This window comes from Panthera leo, chromosome D2, assembly GCF_018350215.1.
Source record: "Panthera leo isolate Ple1 chromosome D2, P.leo_Ple1_pat1.1, whole genome shotgun sequence".
NCBI classification, from domain to species: Eukaryota; Metazoa; Chordata; class Mammalia; order Carnivora; family Felidae; genus Panthera; species Panthera leo.
In genome coordinates this window covers 72,593,197-72,620,251 of record NC_056689.1, presented here as the reverse complement: position 1 = coordinate 72,620,251, position 27,055 = coordinate 72,593,197, and the positions used below count along the sequence as shown (strand labels likewise).

Below are 27,055 nucleotides of genomic sequence, written 5' to 3'. Positions count from 1 at the left end.
AGGAACATTACAGAAAATAGAGCACAGTTCCAGGAATATACTAAAACCAACAATAGATCCATCCACTTTTCTCCCACAGAAAAGATCTGGAGGGCAGGGAGTAAAAACACTGAAATTCTTTGATTCTACTTTGGTTAAAACATATCAACTAACTTTTGTTGTGCTTATAGGAAGAACACTGAACCAGGGAGGTAAAAACAGAGATAAACAACAGCTACTACACAGGAGATGCCTGAAGAGTCCACAATATAAAGAGCACAAGTCCATGAATATTGAGTTAATGTGTAAGAAATGTTCACAGACCAAAATCTCTTCACAAAAGCATGACCCAAATAGAAAAAATCAACATGGAAGTTCCAATCACCATTAGTCATTCATTGATTGATTGATTCATTCATTCATTTGTACATTCATTGAGCATCTACAGTGATTCAGATACTGAAACCAGAAATATGAATGTATTTTATCATTTATTGCTACACACTTATCTTAGAAGTGAAGAAATCAAGACTTTAACAGATAAGTTGCTTCACCAAGGCCATAGGCTAGTAAGTATAGAGCTGGGAGCCCAGTACAAGCCATCCAGCAACTTTTATATTATTGGAAATAGATACTTCCTATATACTTATCAGATTTAGTATTACTAAATTGATTCATTTCCCTTAGATATTTTTAGGACAAATAAATCAAAATATAAACAGAGCCAATATTCCGAAACCCGTATCAATCACATTCTGGATGTGACTGTACTCCTTATTTTGAAGGAACTAATAAATTAAGTCTTACCCGTTGATGTGCCAAAGAATAAGAGAGCAGCAATCCAAATTCCAAACATCGAAGTTGCTTTTGAAAATCACATCAACGCTTCTTGAAGATTTTTACTCACAAAGTCCCCTCACTATAAAATATTAAGCAATTTTCTTCAAAACGTTATCACCCAACATTTAAGTTCTAGGTCCAGACGAGTGTGGAGTTCACACGACCTTGAATCCCGATGCCCTGCAAAGTAATGTGCCCTAGCCTAGACTACTGGCTCCACATTAAGGGATATAATTAGCAAGGTGTGCCTTCCATTAGGTGATTGGTAGTTAAAACTTCTGAGGTTTTGTTGTTTCATCATTAGCAAGATTTTGATTACACACAATCTGAGTCACTCTTGAAAGTTATTTTAAGGCTTTGGGAGGGTAGATAACAAACATCGAAAAGGCACAGTTTTTCCAAACCAGGACCATAACTTGGAGTATTCTTCCCCTCACGCATGTCGAAGGGCAAACAAGCAGACCCTCCTGAAACGTGTTAGGAGGTAAATAATGAACGTGGCTAATAATGGCTAATCTGCACATCTTGTGTGGCAATACAACGTTGCAGCTGCCATCATCTGGAGCCCAACCACCTGGAAGCAAATTCTGGCTCTGCCACTTATTAGCAGTGACCTCACACTAGCAAGCCTCACTGCACCTTTCTTCACTTGTAAAATGGGGATAATCATGGCTCCCAACCCACAGGGTCATTTAGCGATGGAATTACTTATTATATAAATAGTATCTCGTGTATAGTACTGTAGTGGAGTTAATTTTATTAGTGATTTTTCAACTATGTTAATGGTTATAAGAGCAAATTTATGTCCACATAAAATACAGCGTTACATCATGGCACCTGGGCCGCGTAACCAACTCTAATGTGATGCGAACCTGCCTTTTTGGCTGCTACACTGACTTAAAGTGATGCAGTTCACAGATACCCTCAGTTGAATTCTCAATTTCTAAATGCTCATAGAAGATGGCTGAAAATATTTCTTGGTGTTTCTTTACTTTTTCCCTCTTACCATAATAACATGACGATATTGAAGCATTTACGAAGCATTCAGCCCTTTCATACAAACCTTGTTACATTGTGCAAGGATCAGACAAAGAAGAGGTTAAGACCAAGAGTAGTTACAAGTCTTGGGTGCTTTATTTGGTTGAACTATTTCCTGGAACTGGTAGCAGCCAGTCCACCACGGCATTCAGACACGCAGTAATTAGAGAAAGGGCTATTCAGCAGCTCTGAGCTTGGTGTCTGGGGTGCTGAATGTCCAGCGACTACAAAAGACATGCTCTAAAAGCTTCGCCAGTTGCCACTGGTCATTTTTCCAGGAATCAATGTTTTTAGCCACGCACGCAGGATCAGCATAAATAGCATCATCATCAATAGCACCTCTCAGAAGACAGCCTCTTATTTGCGTCTCCATCCCCAGGGACAAGCACAATGCCTGGAATCTAGCAGGTGCTTAATGAACATTTTTACATGAAAAAAAACTACAAAGATCTACAGTGATAATACAGGAATTTTTTTCAAGCCACGCTCTCTTCCATGTTTTCATAGCACTTTTCAATGAGTCTGCTATAGCTCTTAGCATGTCATGGAATTGCTGGGCATTTATCTGTTAGTTTCCTCCCCTAGACTGAACTGTTCTGAGACAAGGACTAGTTTTTGTTCATCTCTGGGCCCCCAGGGTCTAGCAATAGATCTATCACAGCAGACACATGGTCAATATTTGTTGATAGAAAAAAAAAAAAACAGTAGCCTTAATTTTCATTGATCTCATATCATTTGAGGAAATTCTTACTCTAGACAGATTATCATTCTGAGAGTGGAAGACTCATTATACTTTAACAATTATATTTAACGAGGATCAGATACTGATGACGACATGGCTGCTTGCTGAATTCATGGTAGTTCTGCCTGAAAAAATGTCACACAGAGCAGTTTAACAATAGCTTTTAAAAGTTCATCACAAAATCAAAGCTCTGCTTATATATGACAGCATGTCAAAATGAGGAAAAACAGCAAATCAGTTGTATTCTTGATTCAAGAATAGAGAATAATTCAATTAATTTTGTCCCTGATATGATAAATTATGTTTAGGATTTAGTAAGGCAGAGAACCTTTAAAGATGTCATGATGAATATTTCAATATTAATGTCAGAACCCTGAAGAATATGGCTGTAATTTTAAAAAGCACTTTTTAGGCTATTTCTTAATGCATGGCATTTTAAATTATCCAAGATTTCAAGGAAGCTGGCATCGTGGCCATTTTGGTGAAGCAGAGAAAGAGTGACATACAGGGACGCCTGGGTGGCTCAGTCGGTTGAGCGTCTGACTTCGGCTCAGGTCATGATCTCACAGCTCATGGGTTCGAGCCTCGCATCAGGCTCTGTGCTGACAGCTCAGAGCCTGGACTCTGCTTCGGGTTCTGTGTCTCCCTCTCTCTCTCTGCCCCTAACCCACTCGCATTCTGTCTCTGTCTCTCTCAAAAATAAATAAACATTAAAAAAATTTTTTTTTAAAAGAGTGAAATACAGTGACAAAAACCTGGGTAATTTTAGCACTCATTCATTCATTCACCAAATATTTGACTGGCTACCTCATGCTCGGTACAATTCTAGTTTCTAGTGATACATCAATGAATAAAAGACAATAAGGACCCTTCCCCCTTGAATTCTACAATGGGGGAGGCAGCCAATAAACACAAGAAACAAGTAAAACCCTAGAGGACAGGGAAAGGTGGTTCAAATAATTGGCAAAAAAATAAAACGAGTGAAGCAGGTTGGAGAATTTGGGATTTGACTGGAGGAGAGGGTTGCAATTAAGTTTGGATGGTCCAGGAAGGCCTCCTTGAGAAGGTGATGTATGAGCAAAGAACTTGGAGGAGGTGAGGGAGGTAACTACGTGATTCTCCAGGGAGAGGGGCAGGTGGTCCCAGGCCCTGAGACAGGAGTGTGCTTCCTGTCTTTGAGAAAGTGCAAAAGGCCAATCTGGCAGGAGCAGAGGAAGAGGAGTAGGGGATGAGTCACAGAGGCACTTGGGGCCAGAGTGGGTAAGGCTTTATTGGTCATTTGTGGCAACTTCAGCTTTTCTTCTCAGGGAAAAGAGAGCTAGCTGTTGGAGGGCTCTGAGCAGAGGAGACCTGGGCCGACTGTGGTTGTAACGGTCGTTCGGCTGTCTGTTGCCAAGAGACAGAAGTGGGGCAAGGGCAGAAGCAGGAAGGCCAGCTAAGAGGCTATTTCAGTAATCCAGGTGAGAGATGATGGTGGTTTGGACTAAGAGGTTGCCCATAGAGGTGGAGGGAAGCGGACTGACTCAGGATATAGTTTGAAGGTAGGGCCATTAGGTTTCCTTTCTATCTCTGTTCTTCAACTCAGCTCTTGAAGGATGCAATGATACAAGAAAGTCCTCAGTGTGTTTTGCAGAGGTAGAAAAATCTACTCACTTTTTTTTCCTGTTTCATTCTTGAATAACAGATTTTCGCTCATGAGTATTGTCAGAACAGTTCTTACGACGTTTGAAAGGACTAGAGTATTTTGATGAATTTGTTTGGCTTGGTTGGTTTAAGGAATGTAAGTGTTGTGCAAATTTTTAGAAATGTATTTCTGAAGAAGATTATGCTTCTAAAGTCAATCTTTGTGATAAGGCTTTATTTGTATGCACATTTGGTAGTAATACGCCTCTTGTAGGCAGACATAAAGCAAGAATCTCATGTGGAAGTATAACCTCTACCAAGGAAATATGATTGTAAACTATTACTTTGTGAACTATAGGCTATAATTAGATAGTCATCACACACTTGTTAAATTATACAGAGTAAAAACGTATACTGCATCAACACGACTCATTATAATTACAAGTTACTCTAGAGGGCTTCTTGAAGTTTCCAAGTAGTACACTTTTCATAATAGTAATTTACTATATTGGAATGTGTATTAAAATTACACCTTGAAAAATTAATTTCAACTTTCCCACATTCAGCAAAGAATTGGGAACATCTAGAAAAACATCAGTGGCAAAGAGGCAATTGCAAGGGAAGGAGAGGTTAGGAGGATTCATAGTGACAGATGATGCGTGAGACTGCAACACAGTGTGAGAAGATCTAAATTCTAGAAGCAGGCTCTCACTGAAGCAATATAGCATGGGGATTTGGAGCCTGGACTTCTGAGCTGGATCTGGGTTCACGGCCTGGCAGGACTTCTTTAGCTGTGCGATCGTTGGTAACTTAACCTCCCTGAGCCTCAGATCCCCTGTGCACATTGGTTAAATAGGTAAGTGCCCTTATCTTCCAGGCACTGATTGTGTTTTGAATGTTTGCAAATTTGCCTTTTCTCCTCTATCCAACTCTTCGTTTCTGTCCTTCCCTCCCTGCCCAGGTTTATCGAGGTGCAAGTGACAAATTAAATTGTGTATAAAGTGCACAATGTGATGGTTTGCCATACATGCATTGTGGAATAACTACCATCATCAAGGGATGTCGGGGTGTTCTTGGGAAGATGAACTGAGCACATGTTCACAAAGAGGCACACGTGCCTCAACTCAAATGCTCCTCGTGCCCACACGAGGCACGCAGTAAACGATAAAGGGAAGCTGTAACAATAATTACTACTGTCGTAGGTCCAACCCAGTCTCCTGTTATGTGTGGGGTGCTACGCCATGAATGTTATTGAGAGAGGCTGGGCTACTTGTTCAAATGAGCCCAGGAGAAAGGCAGGACTGGAAGGGAGGGTCATCCATGGGTAAGTATTCCGTGGGAGCAGAGTGACAATAGGGAAGTCTGTATGTGGACAGCTTGTGTAATTACGTGGGAATTGTGGGCCCAATAGAAACAAACCACAGGGAGAGAGAGTCACGGAAAACAGGCTCATTGGGAAGCATGATGTAGTAGTTAGATACGGTGAAGTGAGGGATGATTGCCGGGTGAGGACATCAGGAAGAAGAGCAACTATGCCCAAGGACAGGGAAGAAGAAGGTGACTTATAGGTTTAGAGCAGAGGGAGGAGACATGATTGGCTTCAGCAGAAATTGAATGTGTTCCTGTGAGACACTTGTTCCATGATCAACAGCATTCCTAACCTTGACTCGTTGTTCCGTCATATACTTATACTCATCACAAGGAAAACCAGAGCTTAAGTAGATCGGCGTAAACCCAGCCCAACACATTCTAAAACAACTCCAATGCTCACCTATCAAAGGACTCACCATGATTTTCAGGGCTCCCTACTGGTATACGTGCTCTCAGGGCCCCTGCCGGGGGATTCACAGCATTTAACCTTTTTGCTAAGGGATCTAGACCCCATTTGCGTAAGTCTCTTTCTACTCTGGCTCCCCTTCTATCGCACTTCCTCTTGCGTGGGTGGTGCTGGAGCGACTTGGGCATTTCTGGGGCCCAATTAAGGGAGATTTAGGGAAACATTTTCTAAGTATCTGACTCTACGGTTTGATGCTTGGTTGCTGACGGCTTTTAAGCCTCACCCTAACCTCCTTCCTTTCTGCCCCGCATCTGGTAACCCGATAAGAAAGATAAGGATGCTCCCCCTTTGTGGCATGAGTGAGAAGTCCAAACGTGGAATCCCCTACACATACATGTGTGTGGGAGCCCTTGCCTCAGCCCCACTTCCTAAGCACCGTAAAACCTCCAAGCCAGTCTCCTTTTTCTGGTGATTTTTAGACCAGCATGGGTGCCACCCTCGTTCTCCCCAGTGATGCATAAGGTAAGCAGTATTAGCTCATTTTGTTCTCACGAGTCCTCACAAGGTTGCCATTGTATTGCAGTTTTTCTTTCAGATAAGAAAGGTGAAGTTACAGAAGTTAAACAAGTAAACCCCAAGGTAATTATGAAAATTGAGCTAGGAATTGAACCCAGTAAAGCCTCCAAACTTTGCTCAAATGGTCAGTACCCCCTGCCCTCTCTGCTGTATTTTTTCTGGCTCTTGAAACACACCTCCTTATTTTCTGTTTTCCTACCTATTTTTTCTATGGATTCTCTGGTTCCATTGCTGGTGGCTTTTTCAATTTTTTGTTCTTATTCTTCAAATACAATATTTCCCCCAAATTTTCTCCTTTCCCGACACGGTAGATTCCTAGATGTTTCCACCAGGGGCAAGAGCGTCCCCTCCTAGGATTTCACGTTTTGTCTCTATGTGAGAAACTTGCCTCCATCCTCTTTCCGAAGCTTCTGGCCCAGCAAGGCCAACTGTCTTCAGGACCTTTCCAACTGGGTGTTTTGAACGAATCAGAGAGTCATCCCATTAAGCAAAAAACTCTTTTCTCTCCAAGGAACTCTTCCTCACACCTTCCCTGTTTCTATTGTAGGAACTGTTATTCTTTGAGTCATGAGCTGGAAACATCCAAAGCATCTCTGATGCTCTCGAGGGTCCTATCGGTTCTTCCTCTGTGGGGTCTCCCTCCTTCATTTCCTGTGAGACTCACCATCACAATCCCCGGTCAGGACTTCATCTCTTGCCTGAAATTTTGCTCTTCTCTCTGCAGTCATGAATTCTAGGTGTTATTTACAGACGCACCATCTTGAATCACATCTCCCATCACATTCTCCTCAACGTCTCTGTTGAACGAAGCTGAAACTATTTAACTTGGATAAAAGATCTCCTTGTCCTCCACTCAGTTTAGCTTTTGAGCCTTCAAGTCCACACCCCTCCACACCCATTGCTCCTGTTGACTTGCTGAGGTTTTTGTTCCTGCTGGTTCTTGCACCTTGATGGCCCTTCCCCACCCTTCTCTATATGCTGAATCCTTCTCATAATTCAAGGCCCAGTTCAAGTGTGACAGTATATTTTCTGAATATTTCTCCTGATTCCCTCCAGTCATATAAGATTTCTTCAATTTCTGAATACTCACTGTAACTTGTATTATTTTTATTCTTATAACTTTTCATTGTTATTCATAATTTTAATATTGTACCATTCCATTGTGTTTTCTTTTTTTTTCTTTTTTCTGTTTACCTTTGACCCCCCCCCCCCTTCACCCATTTCTCCCCTCCTTCACTCTCAATCTCTGGCAACCACCAGTCTGTTATCAGTATCCATGAACTTGATTTTCTTTTTTTTTCTTTATTCCACATATAAAAGAGACCATAGGTATTTGTCCTTCTCCATCTGACTTATTTCACTTAAGCATAATGCCCTCTAAGTCCATCCATATTGTTGTAAATGACAAGATTTCATTCCTTTTTTATTGCTGAATATTATGCCATTGTGTGTGTGTGTGTGTGTGTGTGTGTGTGTGTCTATGTGCGTGCATATGTGTATACCACAAATTCTTTATTCATTCATTTATCCACTGATGGATACTTGGGCTGTTTCTATATCTTGGCTATTGCAAAACAAAATGCAAATAATTATTTTTATCCTTCTTATAACTTAAAAAAGTCTCAAATTATTTATTTTTTCATCTTCACTATTCAATTGTAATGAACTACATTGTAATGTAGTAAATTCAAGGCCAGGGATATATATTTGTATGCTTATTATGATACCTGATGAGTACAGTTTTTTTTTTTTTTTTGCAAGAATGATCTTTTTTTTTTAAGTTTACTTATTTATTTGGGGGAGGGGGGAAGGGCAGGGAGAGAGGCAGAGAGAGAGAGAATCCCAAGCAGGCTCTGAACTGTCAGCACAGAGCCCGATGCAGGGCTCGATCTCACGAACAGCAAGATCATGACCTCAACCAAAATCAAGAGTCAGAAGCTTAACCAACTGAACCCCCCCAGGCACCCCCACGTTTGATTACTTTATTCCTCTACTTTGTCTAAGTCCAAATTCACCAGCATATGGTGCATGGCCTTTCTTACACTACCCCCTTGGGCTTCTTCCACCATTCCTCACTTTACATGCCCTTCAAACGGAACCACTTAGAGCACTGCAACAAGCTAGCTCTGCCTTCATTTCAGCCATTTTTGCAACACTATTTCCTTCCCTCCTCTACTGGGTGAAATCTTAATCTTTCATCCAAATCCACTTCAGGTATTACCTACTCTCTGAAATCATACTCAACCTTCAAGTTGCATATCATCACTTACTATGGGCTCCCCCATACTTTAGAGACATCTTTAACTCTGACACTATTACATTATAATTAGTGACATGTTGGGCTGTCCCACCTGACCCCTCCTTGAAATTAAGGAAATCAATGCCTCATAGTTGTCTTTGTGTTTCTCACTACCATGTAAGGGGCCTGTCACTTGGTGGGCACTCAAAACTTCTAGAACAGATACTTGAATAAATACATGAGTGAAAGAATAAACAAAGGAAGGAAGGAAGGAAAGAAGTGGTCTAAATAAATATTGAATGGGCTCATCCTGATTTTGCTAAACATATCAAAAAAAATAGAATTCTTGCCAATGGTGCAAATTTCTATTAGTCTTCAACAACTTTTGGGAAAGGAAGCAACTCTATGAGTTTATTCATTCCATTCTTCATGTTTCTAGTACATGAGGTTCTTAAAAAAAAAAATCAACTGCAGGCCTGGTTTCCATTCTCAAGGATCACTGTTATGTATTGCTCTCCTTGATATACTAAATAGGTATGTGTATCCCAATAAAACAAATGTATATATTTCCACAAAAAATAATTCCAAGAATTCAACTTTGGTATTGATGATCATTTGTCTTTAATCAGGCTACATACTGATTATTTCATTAATTTGATGAATATTATTTATTTATGTTTCCATATTTCCACACTGTCTAGTTGCCATCTTTTTTTTTTGTTTTTAACTTTTAACTTTTATTTAAATCCAAGTTAGTTAACATATAGTGTTATAATGATTTTAGGAGTAGAATTTAGTTATTCATCACTTACATATAACACCTAGTGCTTGCCCCAACAAGAGCCCTCCTTAATACCCACACCTGTTTAGGCCATCTCACCAGCCGATACCCCTGCAGCAACCCTCAATTTGTTCTCTGTATTTAAGAGTCTTTAATGGTTTTCCTCCCTCTCTCTTTTTATCTTATTTTTAATTCCCTGCCCCTGTGTTCATCTGTTGTGTTTCTTAAATTCCACATATTAGTTGCCATCCTAATGAATTTAAATTTTCTGAGAAAAAGATGACCTACGGGTAACTTGAAGACAATTGGGCTTTCTCTTTTCATAAGAGACGCAGTATTTGGGCTGTTATAGGGAGAATGGAATGCTGCTATTTGAGGTTTATTGAATACATATATCCTTAAGCTCCTTATGTGATAAATCACAAAACACATTTTAACCAAGCGCTTATTTCCCTCTAGCAGATTTTATATTTAAATTTTACACGACAGTACATGATATAGAAAAGACAACTCAATTTGACATCTGAAGAGAGTTATGTGAGAAAATTCTCTGGGTACAGAGGGATACATAGAAATAAAAGGTCTTGGTCTCTATTTCTGATACAGTCTCTAGCTAGCTATGGCCTAGGAAAATAGACACTAGGTCAATAGACATTTTTTTTTTTTTGCCATACTTTCCGAGTTTAATTTTCTTCTCTATAAAATGAAGAAGTTAAATTTTGTGATCTAAGCTCCTTTGTAGCTCTCAAGCAGTCTAAGCTTTAAATTCTAAGGATCACATTCTTAGATACTTGAATAATGTCATCTTGTGAGAGAAGGAAAAAATCGACAAATTTGTCTCCCTCTCTCACAGTAATGCTTGTGCTTTAACCATAAGACCAACCTAAAGTATGATTATTTCTTGCTGTCTATGCTGACGCAGTGTTTATACCAATTAGGTAGTGTGACTCTTGCCACCACCCAGACAGGAGCTCCTCTGTTGGGGCAGGATATCGTTAAATAATTTTAAGAAATGGGTGGCTCAGTCAGCTAAGCATCCGACTCTTGATTTCAGCTCAGGTCATGATCTCAGGGTTTGTGGGTTCGAGCCCTGCACTGGGCTCTGTGCTGATGGTGTGGAGCCTGCTTGGGGTTCTTTCTCCCTCTCCCTCTGCCCTTCACCCCATTCACACTCTGTCTCTATCTCTCAAAAATAAGCAAATAAACACTTAAAAAAAGTGAAGAATGAAAGACTTGAATTTCAACTAAAAAAAAAAAGGAGAAACAAAAACAAAACAAAGAATCAGTATGTCTTGATGAGTAAAGGGACTGATTTAGGTTCAGTCAAACCTGAGACCTTGCAGTGGCATAAGGAAAATTGAAACCACTGTTATTTCAAAGGAACAGGAATTGAGATCAGCTTTTTCCCTTCCCATTGTGGAAGGGGATAACAAGGAGGCAGTAACAAGAAACTAAATACCTTTAAGCTCCACTTTAAGGATGAAGCCCCATTCTTGGGCTGGGAGTCTTCTAAGAAAAGAATGGGACCAGTTAACAGAAGATTTCAGGGGGAATTTTCTAAAAAGAATGTGCCCAAACTTGTTCATTAATCACTTCAATAGTATCTTTGAGAACCTTATTGCAGGGAAAGCACTTGTTATAAATAGGATATTAGGGATTTAAATATTGAATCTGCCCTCAAGGAGACTATAGTTTAGTAGAAATCATCTGCCACATACAGTAAAAACTCCAAAACCAGACAGAAGGTAAAATTTATGAACTGAGTAGAAAGGTAATAAATCCAATGTCAGTGACAATGTTCAAGGAGAGGCTGCATGACTGTTTGGGGTGACGTAAGAGAGATTTATACATCCGGTAGGAAGTTAAACTACATGACCTTCAAGATCCTTTCCAACAAATGCTTTGTGGTTTTATTAAGACTGTCACTATAGTAAGGATTTTTTAAAACACAAGATTGTCTGATTTTTCTGTTCTAGTCACATCTCAGTTAGACGTTTTCCTCGTACAAATGTATCTCTATTATTTGGTATCTTTTTCCAACATTAGTTTTTAGAACAAACATTCTTAATTAATTTACTTAAAGTATGTCTGAGAATTCAATCAGAAAAAGTCAACAGAGATATTTAAAACTATTTCTAAAAGGCTAATATAAACATTTTTTCCCAGTATCGTCACGATGGATTTTTTTAAAGGAAAACTTAATTATTTTATATAATACAAACCAGAAAAACAGGACTGATATAATAATCTGACATACATTTATACTTTCCATTCACTCTTCATACTATTTTAGCTTTAAGATTAATTGTTCAGAATCTTATTTCACAGCCACTCAACTTTTATTGACTTCGATATTGACAGACTTGGTACAAGTTATAAAGCCTTATGTGGTGTGATATATAATTAAAATAGTTTGTCTCATAACTTATATTAATGGGTGCATGGCAGAGAATGTTGATTTGCCTCTGAGAAGAATGTAAACCTCCACTAATGAATTTATTGTGGAAAAACCTATTAGGGCCATTAACCACCTTGTCTTTGCCTTCCATAGTCAAGTGCTAGCAGCTTAAATTTTTCAGAATGTAAAGCCACTGGATCTGGATTAGATGAAACTTAAAAAAAAAAAAACTAGTAAAAGGGCAATTTGGTTTCTAAATTATTGCGGTAAGGAAGACTCTCACTGCTGTTCCTAAATATTCAGACGTGAATTCCGTTGAATGGCACTGAGTTATATAAATAAATAAGTAGCAGGATATGGTGCGTTGCTTATAGGTCAAGATGCATACTCTGTTCTTATGCCCGAGGGTGATAAGGCTTTAGCAACTAATTTAGCTACCCAAACTGACAAGAGGATGCTATGTTAACCGGAAAGCAAATTTATTAATGTGTAGGAGAAAAATTCACTTTTGAGGAGAAAAGATACTCTGGTGCCTAGTCTGTCCCCCAGGCCAGATCAATAATGTTGCCGTTGCTTGGTGAGCACAGCATGTGATCAAGGATAGCTAGCTGAATGGTATTTATGGCTACTGTTATCCATCTAGAAAAAGACCAGCACAACTATCTCCACGGTAACAATATCCTTGAGGCCCCTGGTTGGGACATTTTTCCCCTAGATAGTGCTGGAGACACTCTGACAAATTCTTGCTATTTGGAATCTCTGCTTATAGATACCATAAAGGTTGTTTTCTTTAATACAGTCTTCCATCAAAGGATGATTGAGCATCATCTAGAGGCATAGGTCAAAGCCAGAGTACTCATTCAAATGCCCACAGGGACCAGCTAGTCACAGAAAGAAGTGAGGTAAACGAGATGTGAGAGAAGTCAAGTGTTGGAAAATAACCAAACTTACTTTATTTTTCTTGAATATAGTGCGAACTGGTATGTATGATATTCTTAGAGATATTTGAAATTTTAAAATACAAAAAAAATCACAGAAATAGAAATGTTTCATTACTTGAGTTCTTTCTCATTTGTTACTTCTGGACTTATCATGGAGACATAAGATAATTACCATCAGATCATGTCAACCTACACCACAAGTCCGTCGACTAGGTGTACTCAGTGTCATATGCAAAATGTACTCAGTGTCATATGCAAAAATGGAGTTTACAGGGGCTCCTGGGTGGCTCAGTTGGTTAAGCGTCTGACCCCTCGGTCGCGGCTCAGGTCACGATCTCACAGTTTGTGACATCGGGCTCCGCGTGTCAGTGCAAAGCCTACTTGGGATTCTCTCTCTCTCTCTCTCTCTCTCTCTCTGGCCTCCCCCGCTTGTACTTTCTCTCAATAAATAAATAAACTTTAGGGGCGCCTGGGTGGCTCAGCTGGTTAAGCGTCCGACTTCGGCTCAAGTCATGATCTCACGGTCCGTGAGTTCGAGCCCTGCGTCGGGCTCTGGGCTGACAGCTCAGAGCCTGGAGCCTGCTTCAGATTCTGTGTCTCCCTCTCTCTCTGCCCCTCCCCTGCTTGCACTCTGTCTCTCTCTCTCTGTCTCAAAAATAAACACTAAAAAATTTTTTTTAAATAAATAAACTTTAAAAATTTTTTGAAAAATGGAGATTACACACATTGGTGCTACTTAGCATGTATAGACTCTCTTTACACAACGCTTTGGGTCTGGAAATGTGTTTGTTCAGTTCTGGCATTCCAATTCCATTGTATTTAACTTTCAGTTATGATATTCAGTTCAATAGTGTTAGTGGGTAGCTCTTGTTTTCATATTATCAGTCAGTCTCAAATTATAAAGGTAAACTTTCTAATGTTTAACTGTTACTTTATTTTCCTAAAGTTTAAAACCCAAAAACCTTTTTGGAATTCCATTTTCAAGCCCCTAGCTTTGGTAATGTAGTTCTAGCCATGACTTTCATTTTAGGAAAGTGATTTCAGTGCAGGATAATGGGCCAGATTATTCTTTGCCAAACTAGTTTCTTAAAGACACAGTTTCACTTCAAGTGAGCAAATTGAATCATACGTTTGTGTAGCTGTTTGTGAATGCCTTTGTAGAGAACTATTCAAAATTGATAGGTTCTAACATCCACCCAAAAGGCCAAGACTTTAATCCACTTTTCATTGTTAGAGATTGAGTAGAGATTTTCTCTTGAATGACATAAAATTATCCAAAAATATCCTTTAGCCCTCAGCCACATAAGTCCATGTACTGCAACGGGCTACAACCGTATACATCTAACTTATAAAAAGAAGCCCTGGAATATCTGTATTTCATGCTACGGGGCATTATCCAGTTCATGGTGTTAATTACAAGCACATTCATGGTATATTGCATTTTAAATTCTTTGGCACAAAGCAATTCCTGGAAAATGAGGTAATCAGGAGACCTCAATCCTAGGTTTCCTGGGGAATGATCCTTTCTTAAATTTAAGTTTTCACATTAACACTGTCCGTTGCAAGGGCTGAGTCACACTGACTGACTTTGACCAAGTGCGTTGCCTTTTGCAAATTTCCCTAGACAAAGATCAGTCATTTGCTGAGTCCAATCACAGCCTGTCATCTTCTGACACATAAGCATTCTTGTCAATATCACCAATTCAATATAGCTGACGATGTGATATTATTCAAATCTGTGCTCTCATCATCTTCAATAGAAAATGCTGCAACTGATTTAACTTTTTTTTTTGGTACAACTTTTCTGTAACTGCTAAGACATAACTTCAATATTCAGGTCAACAGTACTTCCAGTAAGCTTTCAATTTACAAATGCTTGTCTCTGTGCAGAACCCACAATTTCTGCTGTATTCTATGATGCTCTTTCATAAACTTGCCATCCATAAAAGCTTTTGTTGTCTGGGTAATTTTTTCACTTAATATATAACCTCATTTATAGGAGTATCAGATATTTTATTCATAATCAAAAACAATCATTGACATTTCAATCCTATTCTCAGGTTAAGTTTTTCATTTCTCATCTTCTCCATGCACCAGTCCTAAATCTTATTATGATTTGTTTCATAATGGTTTCAGATGGTTTATTTCATATGTCACAGCCTCTTAAGTTGTGGTTCTTTCAATACAGATATCTTTTATTTGCATGTTATATATGGAATAATATTCTTAAGTTAATCAAAGAAAGATGATATCTTCCACTATGCCTGAATCAAACATCTTCTCCCATATTTGGTGGAGGTAGGCATATAGAGAAGCAATTCTCTTCTAGAAGAAACAAGCACAAGTGGCAACTGAAAAGGGCTTCAACATTAGAGAAGCAATAGAGGGTGATGGTGATTGTGGCTAACAGAAGATCCAATGCTCCATCTAAGGTAAGAGCTGCTGCTGTTCCATATAAAAAAGGTGGCTAATTATTTTCATGCAGGAGGGCAGATCTAGTAATGCCAACATTTATTTTTTAAAGGAGAAACTCACAATGATTGACTAAATTAAAAAAGGAAAGGAAAGGAAAGGAAAGGAAAGGAAAGGAAAGGAAAGGAAAGAAAAGAAAAGAAAAGAAAAGAAAAGAAAAGAAAAGAAAACTACAGGCCAATAGGCCAGACAGAATAGATCAGCAAGTGGAATCAGTCCCATAGGCAATCAGTATACAAACTCTGCATTGAAGTGTTAGATATTTTCATAGAATTTTACTTTTCGGAGACTATATCAATCACTGTGATTAGGATATTATATATTCCCCAACATCTCAAACCTTTGCAAAATAATTTATAGATATCAGTTCATAGTGTGAATCTCTTATTTTCATCATCCCAACAGGTTCTCTCTACTGGTAGGGATGTCGAGCGCATGGACCTGCATTCTCCGCATCCACCGTCATTTAGAGAATGTCATGTGATACGGTCTAGCCATAGTTCTGAGATTTATGAATGGGCACATGACCCAAGCCAGGCCAGTCAGAATCCTCCTTGGGTTTTTGTTTAAACGTTGATATACTCATTTTTCTTGGGGCTCACTACCAGAAAGTGCCATGACATCTAGAATTACTTAAGGTCATTTTTGGCACAACACAAAAAAAGAGTATAATTCAAAATTATGCCAATATGGAGAAACCTATCAGAGCCTAAAATCTGAAGAAGAGAGATAAATAAGTTGATCATAATATCATTTGAACTGTTGAAGCATGCCATCTCTAAAACCAGAATTTTCCTTGGTCTTCCTAGTTACCTAAACTTCTTGTCATAGGCTGATTTAGTGTGGGTTCTGTAACGAGCGGAGTCTTTACTCCGTCTGACTAGCGTGGATAACTAGTATTACCCATTATGTCTGAGTTGTTTGGCAAGCTATATGATCCATAGAGTCCTAAATTTTCTCTATTACAATATACTATACTTAATTACAATCTCTATTTAACATCAATTTTATGTACTAGATTTGGAAAACTTTATCTGTAAAGAACCAGATTGTCAATATTTTAGTCATTTTGGGCCAGAGGTACTCTGCCACAACTAAGTCAACTCTGTCTGTTAGTGCAAAATCATCCATAAACAAATGAACCTGGTTAGGTTACAATAAAACTTTATTAATGGCACTGAAATATGAATTTCATATAATTTCACATGTCATGAAACATTACTCTTCTGTTGATTCTTTTCAACCACTTAAAAAATAATTCTTCACTTGTGAGCCATATTTGGCCTGCAGGCTATGGACTGCTGACCTTGTCATAGATTATAACCTTCCTAAGGTGAGGAAAGAGTCCCATCATCATCGTGTCCCCAGCAGTAAGAGAGAGTGCTTGCATAGAGCAGCCTATCACTAAATATTGAATGGGTAAATTAAAACTCAAGGAAGATCAAGATTGTGGAAAATTCAGTTTTCACACACAAAAAAATAGTTACACACTAGAAATCATTAAAGATTTAAGGAACCCAGGAGCACCTGGGTGGCTCAGTCAGTTAAGCAGCCGACTTCGGCTCAGGTCATGATCTCATGGTCTGTGAGTTCGAGCCCTGCATTGGGCTCTGTGCTGACAGCTCAGAGCCTGCAGCCTGCTTCAGATTCTGTGTCTCCCTCTCTCTGCTCCTCCTCTGCTCACGCTCTCTCTCTCTCTGTCTCTCAAAGATGAATAAATGTTAAAAATTAAAAAATAAAAAAAACTAAAAAAAAAAAAAAAAGATTTAAGGAACCCAAAGGAAGGTCATCACTTCTACCCAATTGTCAGGTCCCTCCTCTCCCCTTCTCAAATCTCTTTACAATCTCCCTCCTGAATTTCCCAGGAACCTCAACTTTTTCTTCTTCTGTTATGCAGGTCCATTTTTTTCTCTTTATAACTTTTACCCCTCAGCTTGCATATTGAAACCAAAGTATTCGGCTGAACAGAGGGATCTACTCTACAATACATGGCTAACCTTCCAGTTCTATTAATGACATCCTCAACAGGTCATTGGTCTCAGGCAACACGCTTAAAAACGTACTTTTTTTTCACACATAAATTGGAGATGGTATCACCTATTGAACCAACTCCATACGTTTTCTTTTTTGGTTGTTTGTTTTTAAGTTTATTTACTTATTTATTTTTGAGAGAGAGAGACAGAGAGAGAGAGCATGAAAGGGGTAGGGGGACAGAGAAAGGGAGAGAGAATTTCAAGCAGGCTCCGTGCTGTCAACGCAGAGCCTGAGGTGGGGCTCGAACCCACGAACCATGAGATCATGACCTGAGCCGAGATCAAGAATCAGACCTTAACCTACTGGACCACCCAGGCACCCCTGAACTCCATACATTCTCTTAAAAGTTTCACATGAACTAGTAAACATATAGGATTCATAGGTTTTTTTTTTAATTCTAAAAAAAAAATTAACACATGAGTAGATTTTAGTAGTTTTCACGATGATCAGTGTTTATAAGGAATGTGATCCTGCCTGCTTAACAAAATAGATCAAATCTGTTACAAAGGGGTGGTCATCGTAATGGAATTTCTTGCCCTAAAAGAAAAACAAACTGGACTTCACAGGCTTTCTAAGAAAAAAAAATCAACTACAACCAGGATAATTTTCATACTATATTTTCTTAACTGAAAATCTTGTATGCAACAAATTTTGAACTATTAATGCATGAAAATAAAAAATGACAACATCTAAATTTTAATTGTGTAAAAAAAATTAAAAACTCAGCCAGTCTAATCTCAAAAATATGAAAATTTACACTTTTAGAATGTTATGCCCTAGAAAAGTGTATATATTTCTAAACATCTTTTAAAATGACATTTGATTCTAGTGGAATCTTTTTCTCTTTCATTAAGCTAGAGGATAAACTTAGGATTAAACTGCCTCGGATTCTGTGTCTCCCTCTCTCTCTCCCCCCCTCCCCTGCTCACGCTCTGTCTCTGTCTCTCAAAAATAAATTAAAAAATGTTAAAAAAATTTTTTTAAAGTTTTAGTCTTTCATACAATAATGAACAAATCTCTTTTCAAAATCACCTTTAATGTTTTGCATAGCTACTGTTGCTAAGATTCTTGTTTCTTTTTCTTGAAAAAGAATATTATGTTATGTAGCCTATGGGGCCCTCTTATCTGATCTTAACTTCTGCTATCATAAGTACATAAAACTAAAAATCTACACAGACATATCTTTGTTTAAAATAAAGAATGACACATGGAAGTGGTTAGATTTTAAATTGCTTTCAGTATTTGCATTATTGTCCAAACCATAAATTCTCACAAATGTAGAGTTTGGGTTTCTAGTCCAAACCCTCCAGTTAATCTGTCCATTTTTGCACTTGTCTGTTTATGAAGTATGAAGCTAAAATATAAAATAACTAATTCTAAACAAATGTGGTTCCATTATTTAAGAATAAGATGAAAATAACTGGTTGCTTTAATACTAAATAGAATTATAGTAGCTCTCACTGGTTATCTCTGTTTGGCTCTACAAAATCAAGTGTGGACCTAGGATGAATATTATTTCTCCTCCTCTATTACTGTAGTAAGTAATATCATTTTTCATAGCTGACATGGAGGAACTTTTCAAAAGAGATTTTACTCTCATCTTTTGTTTTTTCCCTTGAGGGGGTGGCATGGGGAAAAGAGCAACAGAGGAAGGAAGGAAACGAAACCAAGTCCAGCTGATTTTCCAAAAAAGATAATGTGTTCTCAGAACCTCTCAGTTGTAGCTCCTAACTGGTAAAAACCAAAGTTGTTCACAAGCCTAACTTCCCCGTTACACTGTGAGTTCTTCAAGGACAGGACCCTGTTTTACTCATCTTTTTTTTACCCCCAGTGCCTAGCACACATGATGCAAGAGAAGTAGGAAGAGTTTAGCAAGAGTGTTGAAAGAATTAATGAATGGGCAAAAGGCCAATGGTTAAGATTCTAATGGGTAGCCACGGCCATATGTCCCTTTAAAAGGTAAATAAAGACAGTGTCTCATTAGCTAGACTATAGGGTAAGCCCCCCAAAAGAATAATAGTTATTGTTATTGATATAGAAAATAATTAGTGGAAGCCCCTCAAAACTTTGCATTCATCTACTGAGATCTGAAAGGTTGGGTTGGTTTATGATTGATCACAGGAGAGTAGGGATGAAAGAAACGTCATTGGATTAGAAACTAACAAAAATTTTGCATGTCAAAGACCATTTTAATCAATTGTTAGAATTTTCGTTCCTTTTGAATTCCTGTGTTGCTTATGACAATATTTTAGAATGAGGCAGGGTTAGAATCACTTTTTCACCAAGTAAAGAGCTGCTAGGAAAAACTGGTTTATCTTCTATATACTTTCTGGAGACAAAGGTGAGATTCTATTGAAAAGAAACAATACAGGAAAAGGCATAAATAACTAACTCATTCTCAGTATTCCTGGTCTCCATCCTGGTATTCAAGTAGATCTTTTGTTTTAAAATGAGCACTTTGGGACACACTGATGAGTTTGACATTGATTAGTATATGTCCTAAGATTTCCTTTGCACGAAAGAAATAGATGTCCCTGGGCAGTTTATGGAATCTGCTCATGTATTTGAATAACGCCTCCCATCGCTATTGCTTTACTTAGAATACTACCATTGATTATTACAGCCGCAACATCATACATTGCTCAGAGATTATACCTTCAAAAATAGAACCAAAAACTATGCTGCTTATGGTAAAGGCTGGTATATCTATTTCACCATTTAACATTGTTGGATCTCTTTGACAACATAGGACAAAAATCGAATGTGGAGTTACCAATAAAATCCTCCCAAGTTAATTTCTGACTGAACTCAGCCCACTTAAGTGCGCCAGCCAATGAGACCCCATAACCAACCACCACAATAAATAAATAAAAAAAACAAAACACCATATCCTGACACTAATGTTGTCCATATCACACAGGCAGAAATCTGTTGCCCACAGAGTCAACAGAATGTAGGAAATTCATGTGTCAGAATGCAAGGAGACAAGCCAAATCTGGCTTTGATTATGCAGGACCTAAAGCTTTATCTGACTAATTCAAGGATACAACGTGTCCATCTTCTCAGGACGTGCCACTTTGAGTAAACCTGTCCTTAGGATGAAGACTTACCAATATTATAACAAAGTCTAAACTGGATGTGAATATTCATGTGAACTATAAACGGTTCTTACTCAGAGGTCCTCCACTAGGGCATAGGTTTCAGGACCTATGGCATAGGTTAGCAGTAGCCCTTCGAAATGGCCATGACTTGTCTACGGCCATACCACCCTGAACGCGCCCGATCTCGTCTGATCTCGGAAGCTAAGCAGGGTCGGGCCTGGTTAGTACTTGGATGGGAGAAATGGCCATGACTTGGCGATGTCCACTGCAGTTCTTGGAGTCAATCAACAGTGAGTACTTCCTCACATGGTCTTTTGCACTGATGAACATCGTACCTGACATGGCTAGAGACAGTGCAGAGAGCTGCAAAGGGAGACACAGCTTACAGGGGGACAACTTACAAAAATGTCTTGGGAAAGACATGGTTCATTAAAAATCCAGGTACAATAAAACGATAGTATGGCCTCAGTTGTTGAACCATTTCCCAAGATATAATCTGGGGAAATGGGCACTTACAAACTGTAATTCTATCTAGATTCAGATATTAAGCCATTTTACTTCAAAATGTGTATCTTTTGTGTTTTTTTGGGGGGGGGACTGAAAACCAATTAAATTAATAAAAAAGAGGGGTATCAGACTAGTGAAACAACCCCGTAGGCTCTACCCAAGGCCCTACAGAAAGGTTTCAAACCTAAAGCCACAGAACATTTTGAGAGGCCATCAATGATCCATCAAATAAGAATCTAAGCACCCATATTCAGTGCTTACAAGGTACTCAGTTTTTACCATATTTTCATTCAATAAACATGAATTACTGCAGAATTATTTTACAGCCCACAAGAAAAATGTTGTTCCATGATATTAAATTTACCAGCACAGAGATGCTGTTTGGAATATCAAGCAGGTACTGAGTTCTGAATTTGTGCCAGAACATTACAAACACAAACCACAATTTCTTCGGCTTCACATTAAGAAATCAGACGGTGCTGAGGGAGAAAATGTGTATTCTTAAGGGACAATGCCCTCCAAATAAAGGAAGCCCTTGATACTATCTCAGAGTCAAGAAGTTCCAGAATCATGTCTGCAATCATGTCTATATAATTTACATTGATTACAAGCTGTTTTCTGGGCTGCAAGGAGGAAGCCTGGTGGGAGTAGGAAACGGGTGGTTGGATAAATAGGACTTGAACTTTCTGACAGGAATCGCAAGGAGAATCTCAGCCTTATTCCCATGGAGTCAAGTGTCAGTGCCTCGGTAGGAGGAGAGATCCAGAAGAGAATCATCAGGCTCAGGAATATGTCCTTTAGTGGCCAGGACAGTGTCCAGTGATTGTGTGTGTGTGTGTGTTTTCCCAAATGGAAAGGAGACCAGCAGGCTGCATCAGAACCAAATACTAGAGATTTACAAGGGGGGAAGAACCCACCTGACAGAGGTACATCAGTGTCACCCATACTTCCCCAATTTCCACAATACCTACAGAGGAGGGCAACCCAAAGGTGGAAAAAAGAATGATCTTTGGCTCTGAGCCACCGGCAACAAAACAGACCTTGATGCCTCAATTATAGTCACTTGCAACTGACAGATGACTAGATAGGACAGTTTCTGACTCAGAATCTGAGTGAATGAATCAGTTGGTCTGTGTTGGTATTAGACAGGCTGTGAACTAAGGGGTTATTTGAACTGGCTTCATGGTTGCCTCCAGCAAATGGTCAGGCAGAAAGGATGCTGTAGACAACAAAGAGTATCACAATGAAGAAGACTGCTGTTAAGACTCATGGGTTTTGCATCACTTCACGCTCATGTGTCCCACATTAAAAATCAGAGTCTGTCCAGGGCCGCCTGGGTGGCTCAGTCGGTTAAGCATCCAACTTCAGCTCAGGTCATGATCTCAGGGTTTGTGAGTTCGAGCCCTGCCCACATCATGCACACTCTTGTCAGTAACAGTGCCTGCTTCGGATCCTCTGTCCCCCTCTCTCTCCGCTCCTCCCTCCCCCTCTCTCTGTCAAAAATAAACACTAAAAAAATAAAATAAAATAAAATAAAATAAAATAAAATAAAATAAAATAAAATAAAAATAAAAATCAGAGTCTATCCAGTGAAGACAAGGGGATGGTGCCTCACCTGGCTTCAGTGGTCTCTGAGTAAACTCTTGAGAATTCACAACACAATCCTAAAGGCTGTTCTACCTGTTGTACCTACTTTTCAGTCATTTTATAATAGTGGGTTTTGTAGAGAACTGTGGAGTTACCAGGGTTGTTTTCCACCATGGATATTGAGGAATCCAACTTGGAAACACACAGTACAGTATCCATATATCTCTACACTTCTTTAGGCATTCTATAATTTCTCAAAATAACATTGCATACTTTTCAATGTAGAAGTTGTGTACATCTTTTGTAATATATCTGTATTTTCCAAAGTATTTGATGTTTTTTGATGCCTTTGTATTTAGTATTGTTTAAAATTTAATTTTTTAAAGCTTATTTATTTTGAGAGAGAAAGACTATGAACAGGGGAGGGGCAAAGAGAGAGGGAGAGACAGAAAATCTGAAGCAGGCTCTGCACCATCAGCAGGGAGCTCGATATGAAGCTCGAACTCATGAACTGCGAAATCATGACCTGAGCAGAAACCAAGAGTTGGACGCTTAACTGACTGAGCCACCCAGCCTTCCCTACAATTTAATTTTAAATTGCTCATTGCTCTTATACAGAATACAATTAATTTTTGAATACTGCCTGTGAATCTTGTCTTCATGCTAAATTCACTGGTTAGTTCTACTATACTTTTGGATGATTCCATAGAATTTTTAAAATACTCACTGATGTTGTCTTTGAATGAGGATTTTACAACTTTTTTCAAATTTAGATGTCTTTTGGGGTGCGTGGGTGACTCAGTTGGTTGAGCATCCAACTCTTGATTTTGGCTCAGGTCGTGATCTCACAGTTTGTGTGTTCAAGCCCCGCCTGGGGCTCTGTGCTGGCAGTGCGGACGGAGCCTGCTTGGGAATCTCTCTCTCCCTGTCTTTCTGCCCCTCCTCTGCTCACACACTTGTGCTCTCACTCTCTCTCTCTCAAAATAAATATAGAAAAATTAGATGTCTTTTGTTTCTTCTTCTTGCCTTAATGCACTATCAAGAACCTCTAGTACACTGTTGAATGCAAACGCTGAAAGCAAACTTCCACACCCTGTTTCCAGTCTCAGGAGAAAGGAGTTAGCATTTCACCTTTAAGTATGATGTGACCTGTAGGCTCTTTTGTAATGCCTTTTACCAAACTGAGGAGGCTGTTGTCTATTCGTAGTGTGTCAAGAGGTTTCATCATGATGGAGTATTGAACTTTGCCAAGTGTTTCTCTGCATGCGTTATGAGTTTTTCCCTTTATTCTATTAAGGGGTGTACTCCATTCGCTTGGTGTTCAAGTGTTAAATCAACCTTGTATTTGTGGAATAAACCCCACTTCACCATGATAAATTATCCTTTGTGTATATTACCAGCTTGTTAACAATTTTGTGTTATGTTCGTGAAGAGTTATTGATCTATACTTTACTTTTCTTGTAATATTACTGTTAGGTATCTGGGTTATTCTAGCCTCATGAAAGAAAGTATGAAATATTCTCCCCTATTATACTTTATGAAAGTTTGTGTAGATTGGTTTTATTTCTTCCTCCAATGCTTGGTAGACCTCATAAATGAAGATATCTGGGGTGGTTGTTTTCTTGGTAGGAAGGTTTATGATTACAAATTCAATTTCTTTAATAGATACAGGCTATTTAGATGTTCAAGACGTATATGTTTTGGTAATTTAGTTTTAAAGAAATGTGTCTATTTTATGTTGCAAAATTGATTGGCATAAAGAAGTCTGTAACATTCACATTATTCTCATACTGTATACAAAATCTGTAGTGGTGTCTCATCATTCCAAACATTGGTAACTTGTGTTTCCTCTTTTGCTTGATTATATTTGCTGCAGTGTATCAATTCTATTCGTCTTTCAAAGTATCACTTTACAGGTTTGTAAAATATTATTGTATGGTATTTTCTAATTTGCGCTTTTTTTTTGCTTAAAAATGTATCATGGACATTTTCCAAACTGGTAATATAAATATTCTTCAATTTTTAATAGTTGTATAATATGCCCTTGATTCCAAATTTAAGTCATTTCCAAATTTTTCAAAACTATAAATGTTGCTGAATTCTCATTTACAAACGTTCACACAACCCATGCTTATAATTGGTAGTACCTGCTAGGTTATGAACCACAAATTAAAATGTTGAGATTCCCTGAAAATATCGTAAGAGGATGCTTTTTTCTTCCTAATTTCACCAATACTGCTATAATCATTTTTTAAAAAATTTTGCCAACTTCCTAAGTGAATTTATCTTGTTTTTATTTGCGTTTCTTTAATTATAAATGAGTTTAAGCATCTTTTTATATGAGTACCAGCCTTTGTATCTTTTTCTATTAATTATTGATATTCCTGGCCCATTTCTTTTTTTTATTAAATTTTCTAGGTTCTCTCTGCATTATTCATGTTAACCCCCCACTTATTACCTGTTGCAAATTCATCGTCCTGGTTTTGTGTGTTCATGTGTCTGTGCGTTTGTGTGTGTGTTGGATGTTTTTCATTACAAGTATCAGAAAGAGATGAATGCTTATAAAGCACCTGGCATGGTGAATAGCAGGCATGCAGTGATAGAACTACTGTTATTAATCCCGTCATGTGAATGGTTGATGCCAGGAGCTAACCCCGTTGCTTGTCCTACTGAAGTCTGTTAGGAAGCTAAATGCTTCATTTTCTACACACTTCTGACTTATATCCGACTCCTCCCCCCACACCAGTCACGGAGAACGACTGCTTTCTCCCTTCCACATTCTGCTAACTGTAAATCTTCTACAGGAAACTGAGTTTTAATTAATATAAGCCAACTCACACTAAAACAGATACCATTTTTCATGACAAGCCTCAGAAAACAATTTAAATTCTTATGACTCATCCTTGAGAACAAAATGTCCTCAGACAGTGGAACACAGGTGTAACAGGTGTCGGTCAGCCCTGCAGTCTCTGTCTCATGCTCCCCAGATAAGAAATCAGAACGTACTCTGGATAAGGAATGAAGAAATGTTGACGTAATTTGCTGTATTCGCTGTGTACCTTCTGCCACAGGAAAATATTTTAGTGGACTATCTTGCTCAGCTTGATCTGACAGGTCTCAATGACATAAACTGTTTGTGCAGCTGTTATTAGATAAGATGGGCATTTAAAAAAAAGAATCACAGGACGCATGTGAGCCCAGGTGAAAAGAGTGGTGGTTTCCATGAGGAATCAAGAGAGTGCGAGAGCTGACACTTAACTACACTTGGAAACAAGACTTTTCAAATGAGAGACTCTAATTACTCCTGTATGCTCTACCAATAAATCCTTTGCCTAAGACTGATACCTTCCTTTGGCCCAGATTGATTAAGCCCAAACCAATTTTCTGTCATTGAGATGGTTCAGCTACTAGGAAATGTTGAAAGCTGGGTGAATATTAGCTTCACAATGATGTGTGTCCTTACATATTTTATCCCATCTTCAAGCAACCTCATCTACATTTTTTTTAAAGTTTCTTACATTAATTTGTTTTTGAGAAACACAGACAAAGCATGAGAGGGGGAAGGGGCAGAGAGGGAAGGAGACACAGAATCTGAAGCAGGCTCCAGCCTCCGAGCACGCGGTCAGCACAGAGCCCAATGCGGGGCTCGAACCCAGGAACTGTGAGATCATGACCTGAGCCGAAGTCGGACGCTCAACCGCCTGAGCCACCCAGGCGCCCGACCTCATCTAAATTTTTAACAAAAACAGTTCATTCAGTGACTCATTTATTCAACAAACGTCTTTTAACCACTCACTAAAATATTTTTTCCACTCTTGTATTTTTAGTACCCAGCACTGGCCCTGGCATAATCGTTGTTTAATAATCATTTATTTGACAAATAAAATAATAAATGAAATCAGGTGCTGTGCTAGGCAGGATGGGTATGTTTTCATCCCTACCTTTGTTGACAGCATTTGAAACAGTTGCCCAGCCCTTTCTTCCTTAAAGTTCTGTTTCTAGGCACACTCTATGTCACACTCACCTGTTTCTGCTCCTACCTCTTGGGGAAATCCTCACCGTTCTTCCCCGACTCCTCCTCTACTTGCCCATTAACTTTTGGGAGTTCCTTCAGAGTCTGTCATAAGCCTTCTACTAAGTCTACTCCCTCTCCCCGGTCATTTTATTCACCTCCAAGTCTTCAATTACCGCTTCTATGTGGACAACAAATCTTTATTTCCAATCTGTCTCTCTCTTGAGTGACAGATCATAGATCGAATTGTCTCTGGGTTTCTCCCCTTTGATCTTACAGGCACCTCATATTCATCTGCATCAAACTGGAGCTTATCCTTTCCTCTTCACCTTGCTTCAACATGCTTCTACCCCACAACAGCAGTCCCATGCAACCGAGTGTTCAAGCTAGAAAACTGGGAGTCATGTG

The 27,055-nt window shown here is 38.8% G+C and overlaps 2 protein-coding genes across 4 annotated transcripts in view; both read right to left on the bottom strand.

Annotated features, from left to right (window-relative positions):
• The window catches only part of CCDC172 (coiled-coil domain containing 172), a 111,208-nt gene that overhangs the window by 8,926 nt on the left and 75,227 nt on the right, over window positions 1–27,055 (bottom strand). The window contains exon 11 of one of the 2 annotated variants that reach the window (XR_006194557.1): window positions 1,969–2,724. The exons of the other annotated variant lie outside the window; for it this stretch is intronic. The gene's annotated coding sequence lies outside the window, so the exon portion shown is untranslated. Of the gene's footprint in view, window positions 1–1,968; window positions 2,725–27,055 lie in introns of those variants that run through there. 2 annotated transcript variants of the gene reach the window in all.
• The window catches only part of PNLIPRP3 (pancreatic lipase related protein 3), a 65,585-nt gene that overhangs the window by 34,025 nt on the left and 4,505 nt on the right, over window positions 1–27,055 (bottom strand). The gene's annotated exons all lie outside the window — the stretch shown is intronic.